At 36.5% G+C, this 7,187-nt stretch overlaps 1 pseudogene; it reads right to left on the bottom strand.

The window, feature by feature from the left end:
• Window positions 1-4,426: 4,426 nt before the first annotated feature.
• LOC100619954 (olfactory receptor 11H6-like) lies at window positions 4,427-6,946 on the bottom strand (annotated as a pseudogene).
• Between the last annotated feature and the right edge of the window lie 241 nt (window positions 6,947-7,187).

The raw sequence follows: 7,187 nt of genomic DNA, 5'->3' as shown, positions 1-7,187 counted from the left end.
TCCCTAGAATCTTATGCTCAAAATATAATACAAAAATGGAACTCATATTTCCTATGAACTTACATCTTCTACCTTCTCGATGTTGAGTGAAATATCATTTGTCTAATATAGTAGTATCATAAGTGAAATTTAACAAAAAGATAAACTGTGGTACATTTTTTCTGAATAAGATAACATTTATTAATGGGGCATACTACCTGACAATAAAGAGGGCAATGCCTTACCTCCCTTCTATGCCCCCAAACCAGAACTGAAGATATAATGTGATTTTATAAGCATAGGAAAAAGAACAAAAGTAATATAATTATTTAAATAACAAATCTAAAATAAAGCTCAGAATTTCTATTCAATTAACAGTGCTTGTAGGAAAATGTAATCCTTTGAGAGAAAAATGAAACCTTTGAACTCAAGAGCTTTTCCACTTAGAGACAGAAGAGTCTTTGATTTTTACATCAAATGCAGAATAGAGTTAAAGAATTGAATATAAAGTACATAAACACTATTTGAATTTCATAGCAGTCATCCCCATCTCTTAACTTTTCCTTTCCTCCCATATCTAATTTGCCAAGTATTGTTGATTCTAGAGCTAGGTTCTGGTTAGTGTGGGTAATGTAATCTATCTCTTAAAGCAGTTGTAGTATCTGAATTTGCAATGCATGTTTCCATTGGATTAAAACCAAATGACCATACTTTATATTATTTTTACTTTGAAAAGTACAGATTCAAAACTATATGGCCTCTTTAGGTGATTTTCACTAATTGTGATCCAGCTTCATATCTTGCCTCTAATCAACCTAGGTCCACATTACCTCCCCTACCATATTGCAGCAGTCCTCTAATTGATCTCCCTGATTCTAATGTCTTTCCCATCTTCCATAGAATTTCAAAACTGATATTCCTGAAGCATAGTTCTAACCATGTCCAGCTCAAAAAGCTACAGTAGCTTCCTTTTGCCTCTAGGATAAAATAAAGCATATCCTCTTTTTGTCATGTAATGCCATTCACAGTTTGGCTCCAATTTATTCTTCTAGGATGACTACCCATTCCTCCTTCTTGCACTGTGCCATATACAACTTGGCCTAATTGATGTTTCCTAATTGCAATATTCCATTTCCCACTTTTATGCCTTTGAACAGGCTACTCACTATTCTTGGAATGCTTTCTTTCTTCATTTGTACATCTTGTAATCTACTCATTTAGGTTTAAGTGGAGTGCTACTTCCTGCACAAGTCCTTTCTCATTTCTCCTCTGGTTGTTCGTTTTCCCTTTACTTCCCAAATTACTTAGGGTTTAATTTTTACATATTTTACTGGCATATTTTATACATGTTGTTTCTCCTGGTAGAATTTAAGCCCCTTAAAAGCAGTGAGTCTTATTTTTGTCTTTATATTTCTAGCTTCCGACTTAGTATTTGACCCATCATTAAAGACAATTGTTAAATCAAAAGCTGAATAAGATCACAAAAGCTAGTATGCATCATATTAAGAGATGTACTTCAATATGTTATGTTCTTTAGTTATTAAGCCACTCGGTTGATTTGTTTTGAGCTTGTTGTCTACCAAAACTCTCAGGGGTTTTTGGTATTTTCATATATAATGTTGCCTTCCCATTAAGTAGTTGTGAAATTGTTTTTTTCTAAGTCACATAGTTATTTCTAAATAAAACTATATAAACTAAATATAAAACTAAATAAAACTATAATATGTTTTGCTTTTACATTTTATATTTTTTAGATTCAATCTTTAACCCTTTCCTGATTCTGTCATCTAATGAGTTAGTTATCTCTCTGAGATTTTTGCCATCTGGTAATTCAATAAGTATTGTTCAAGAGAAGCAAAATTTTGTAATGGAAAAATCACTAGATTTAGAGTTAGAAGATGTAAGTTTTACTCCTAGGTCAGCTACTTATTACCTGTGTGAGGCAAGTTGGATAATAAAGGAGTTAGTAAAGAAATTAACTAATTGGAATGGGAAACTTGAGGAGAAAATGAGAGATGAGATTTCAGAGGGTTTTTTTGAAGAATATAATTTTTATGAATGTAAGGATATTTTGGCTCCCATCACTACCACAGTCTATCAACGTTCATAAATAAATACTTAGAAATCAGAAATAACTCTTGTTCAAGGGACCTTTGTGTAAGTATGTAGGTTTGTGAAATGCATGTTTCACAAACCTCCCAAGGCTCCCATCTCCAATTCTAGGATATAATTAAAGTGTCCTTCAGGTGGGAAATAGTTCCTTACAGTTCAGCAGACCTTGTGTCTTTCTTGGCTAGATAGAAATAAAAAGAGTAGGAAATGGGCAAAAGGATATGTCAACTTTGACATCTATTCAGTTCTCCAGTATCAAAATAGGGCCTGGAGAGAGTCAAGATAGTTTAGTCCTTTAAATGTCACTTGTCTTTAAAATAATCAAAGAAAAATAAAAATATGAAAACAACAGATGTTTTGAAAGAGAGAAAAGGAACCCATCAACCTTCATTCAAGAGGTCTACTTCCAGTTCCAGAATTGCATTCAAGAGCCCTTTTGACCTAGCTTCTTAAAGTTGTTTTTAGCATCTGACCCATATTAGAACACTCAGCTAAATTTCTGCCACTGACCAGAAGATGAACTATGGAAATATAGCTAATAGTTACTGTCATCATTCATAGTAGATTCTTTCTTCCTGATGCTTTCACCAAAGGTGTACCAGGAGAAATGAATGATAGGGTAGATCAATTTTATTTCTCTGCAAATTTTAATAAGGAAAATAATGAGACAAATCAACAATACAACAAATATCATTATATGTGGGAATTATAGAACTATATGCTAAATAACTGATATGAAGTATGAATGTACACAATGTATTTAAGGAGGGAGTGTGGAATAAGCTAGGTAGAGCAAATTTTTCTTGTATTTGGCATTTATGAATTTGCTTGTGTAGGGGATTCCCCATTTTCTTTCTTTGCCTGCCCCTCCATCAAAACATTCTGGTAATTAGTTATATCTGCAACCAGAGTTTTTGGGGTACTTGCCTGGAATAACTTTCCTTTTAAAAAAACAGAAGTATTCCCAATGGCCACAAGAGGGAGATCAGTATATGTAAATTTTTATGAGTATTCTTCCCATCACATAAATGTCCCCTCCCATGATGACAGAATAAGGCTTCAAAACTATATTAAAATTGCTTAAATCTATGGTTTCACTCCCATCCTACATATGAACTTTCCCTTTCAGTCATACAAACTCCCACATTCAGAAGACAATAGTAGCTAACATTTTGTAGTTTCTTAGCCTATTATAAAAAGAGAAGGTAAGGGAAAAACTAAGTCCTTCTCTGTGGAACACCCAACCATCAATTTCCCCTAATGTCTCCAAGTTGCCTTTTAACTCTTAGGTGCTTAGGAAAGGTCTGGAGTTTCCCACATGAGTGTAATTCATTCATAAAGCAGAACTAGAGAGGTGTAAGTCTGAACCTTGGAGTTTAAAAAGTCCTATCAGTAAGGAGGAGAGATCAGGCTTCTGGCTGTAGCTTAAAGCTCCTTAAGAGTTTATGATGGCTTACAATCATAGCTATTCTGGATCTTGTCTTGATCCAAAATATTTCACTGTGGAGAAAATTATTACATTTCTTGGTTTCGTTAGAGAATTTCAGTAATACTCAGTTTATACTCAAGAGTTTCCTGAGAGAAAGGACTTTTAAAACTCTTTTGTGTCATGCATCATTGGAATTTTTGTGCCTCCTTTTTATCATTTTCTTTAACATTCTAGATCTTTTGTTTGTCCAAAAGAATTTTGTTTTTATTTTATCAAATTTCTACAAAATATTGCCTTGGTAATTTGATTGGAATAGCATTAAATATAAATTGCTCTTGCTAATATTATCATTTTTATTACATTGGCAGAACCTAGTTATAAGCACTGAATCTTCATTCAGATATTTAAACTGTTTTTTTATTATTAAGTTTTATATGTAATTAAATCTATCTCTGGTGGACTCTGTGTAACTGAATCTATATATTTTTTGTGTGATTCCCATATATTTTTTTGTCATCTTTGGCAAATGTGCAGTAGGTTCACCATCACTGGTCTATTTTCTCTTATCCGTCTTTCTAATAGTTGCTAAAGAACATTCATTGCTCAAAAAGTTGCAGTGATTTCCTATTGCCTCTGGAATAAAGCATAAATTTCTAAAACTTTAAAATCACCATTTGACTTCCAAGTATTGACTTTTAGATTGTTTTTGTTAATTATATTAGCATTATTGTATCAGATAAGGTAATACAAGTAAAATCCATTTAAAGACTTAAAGCATTATATGACATTTTTACCATTCTTCATATATTAGGTACATTTAAGCTAAACTGTATTTGAAAAAACTTTGCAAATTTCCACTTTGTCACATAATTCTGTTATGCTAAAAACTTGTGGACTAAAATGTTCTCATTTCTGGTGTCTTTTAGGGAATCTGTGGGACAACTCACTCAGGAGTTTCTTTAGAGCTTTCTTCATATCTTTGTTCCGGAGGCTATAGATCAAGGGGTTGAAGAATGGAGTTGCCATGGAGTAGAACAAAGTTACAAACTTCATTCCAGACTGGTTCCCAGATCCTAGACTCACATTCATCACCATGGCTGAGCCATAGAATAGAGACACCACAATGAAATGGGAGGGGCATGTTGAGAAAGCCTTATTTCTTCCAGAACCTGATGGCACATGTAGTACAGCTCTCAAGACCTGGACATAAGAACCCAGTATATAGAGGAAGGTGATAAAGATGATGAGTGAGCTAAATGCACCACAGGCCAAAGTAGTGCTGGGGACTGGAGCACAGGAGAGGGCTAACAATGGCCCCAGGTCACATAAAAAGTGGTCAATTATGTTTGGACCACAGAAGGGTACCTGTGAGATTAGGATCACAGTAACCATAGGAAGCCCCCCACCGAACAAAAGCGTTAGCACAGAGGTGTTGAGTCATGATGGTGGAGCAGTGTAGAGGTTGGCAGATTGCAAGGTATTGGTCAAATGCCATCACAGACAGAAACAAACCTTCAGAAGCACACATTGAGAAGAAGAAATAGAACTGAAGCAAGCAGCCAGTGAAAGAGATGGTTTTGATTTTAGAGAGTATATTGACCAACATTTTGGGCACATCAGAGTTAACATAGATTTCTAAGAAAGAGAAATTGGCCAAGAGAGTGTACATGGGAGTGTGAAGTTGCTGATTTGACCAAACAGCTTAGATGATACATGTATTCCCCATGATGGTGAGGATATAGATGATAGAGAACTACATAAGGATGATTTGAGTCTCTCTTTGACAAGTGAAACCCAAAAGGATAAATACTCACAGTCCCAGAGATATTAATGACCCCTAAGATTCTTATTTCTCTTTGATCTGTGAAAGACAAAGGAAGAGTAAATATCTGAAGACTGATTTAGATTTCACCCTTTCTTCCCTTTTCTCTCTTGTAGTCGAGGCAGGGCCTCCTCTTTCCCTTGTTTGTTTTTGCTTCAGACAAAGATGTGGATTAACCTTTACCCATCCCAGGACCAAGGTTGGAACAGTAAACATGAAGGAAGCATGATAACATTTATGAAAAGCAAATTGTGATAAGGTGGGCGCCTCTTCCCCTTGTTTGCCCCTTTTCCCCTTGTTTGGATTTGCATTAGATGAAGATATGGATTAACCTTTGAACACCTGCCTATCCCTGGACCAAGGTTAGGGTTTCTGGAATGTAAAGTCATAAATTCCTGGGGGTTTTGTCTAAGTAGTCTTTGCCTATAAAAGTTCTGTGTAAAGCAAATAAACTTGGCACGGTTTTCTCTTTCCTATAGTGTCCGTTCTTTCTTTTGTTACTCTTCATTTTCGTTACCCCAGGTAGGATCACACAGGATTGGCCGACCCTGTGCAGGAGTCTTACAAGTGGTGCCCGAACAGGGACATTAAGGAAAAATTTTGTAACCCCGATTCCTTTGCTGGTCATAGGATGACGAGGAGTAACAGCCCCCTCTACGAGTCTGGAAATTGGATAAGAAGGGGGAGCGAACAGAATTAAGAGAGTATCGCCTTTGCAGGCTTCCTCTGTTCCCCTATCTCTTCTATCTTTCTTTCTTTCGCTTTCTAGTTCATCTTTCAGCAAGTTATGGGCAATTCAATTCCAGTCCTCTTAAAAGATGGAGACTGGCAGGCCCAGCACCTCATATAAGCTGCCTTAACGGCACATGGAGTTAAAGTAAAGAAAAAGGTGCTAAAAATTTTTGTGTTTTATATAAGAAAATTAGTACCATGGTTTCCTGAAGGGGAGATCAAATCTAGTTCAGAATGGGATCATGTCGGATCAAAGTTTGGTTCCGATGGAGAGACACCACCTCCCGATTTTACAGTCATCTATAATGTTATAAAATTATGTATTGAGGATCCAGAAGCTAATAAGAAAATGCAGGCTGTTCTAAAAATGGAGGATGAGGAAGAAGATGAGGAAGAAGTAGAGAATGTGGAGGGAGGACACCAGAGACAAAATATCCCTTGCCTACCTTATGTCCCAGGGGCACTATTGTAGCCTTCCCTAAGCTGAGAATTTCTTCCCCCAGGACCAGAGACTGGGGCAATGCCTAGAGACAAACCACCAGTGACATCTAGCAGTGAGATGAGACAAGGACAGGTGGGAAGGTTTATGTGTGTAGCTGAATTGCAAAGGGCTCTAGGAGACTTTTACACAGGACAGGCACAATTGTTCCCTGTATTAGAAGATGCCTTCACGCAAATTAGGAGTTTCACTCCCCTGCCATTGAAAGCCTTGAAAAAACTAAAAGAGGCGTGTACCAAATACGATCCTCAAGCAGCCTATACACTTTCTTTATTAGATCTTATGGCTGCTGAGAATCTTACTCCCTGTGATTGGAAACAGATAGCAAGTGTTTCACTCTCTCCAGGACATGGAAAGCCATTTGGAAAGGCATACTAGAGCAGGAGCAGCTTAGGATGCAGCAAACTATGATGCCTAGAGGAGTCCCTACATTGAACCAACTTATAGGAGAAGGGCTGAAACAATTACCTCAACATCAGATAGGGTATATCCCTCAGTTATACCCGGTGATTGCCTCTGCAGCAATAAAGGCATGGAAAAGAACAGAAGGGGTCCCAAAGATGGATTTTAATAAACTGAGGCAGAAGTCTGATCAGACCTTTGAGGATTATGTG

Source organism: Monodelphis domestica, chromosome 1, assembly GCF_027887165.1.
Source record: "Monodelphis domestica isolate mMonDom1 chromosome 1, mMonDom1.pri, whole genome shotgun sequence".
Classification (NCBI taxonomy): Eukaryota; Metazoa; Chordata; class Mammalia; order Didelphimorphia; family Didelphidae; genus Monodelphis; species Monodelphis domestica.
The sequence above is the reverse complement of the archived record's forward strand: the minus strand, read 5'-3'. Positions and strand labels throughout refer to the sequence as shown.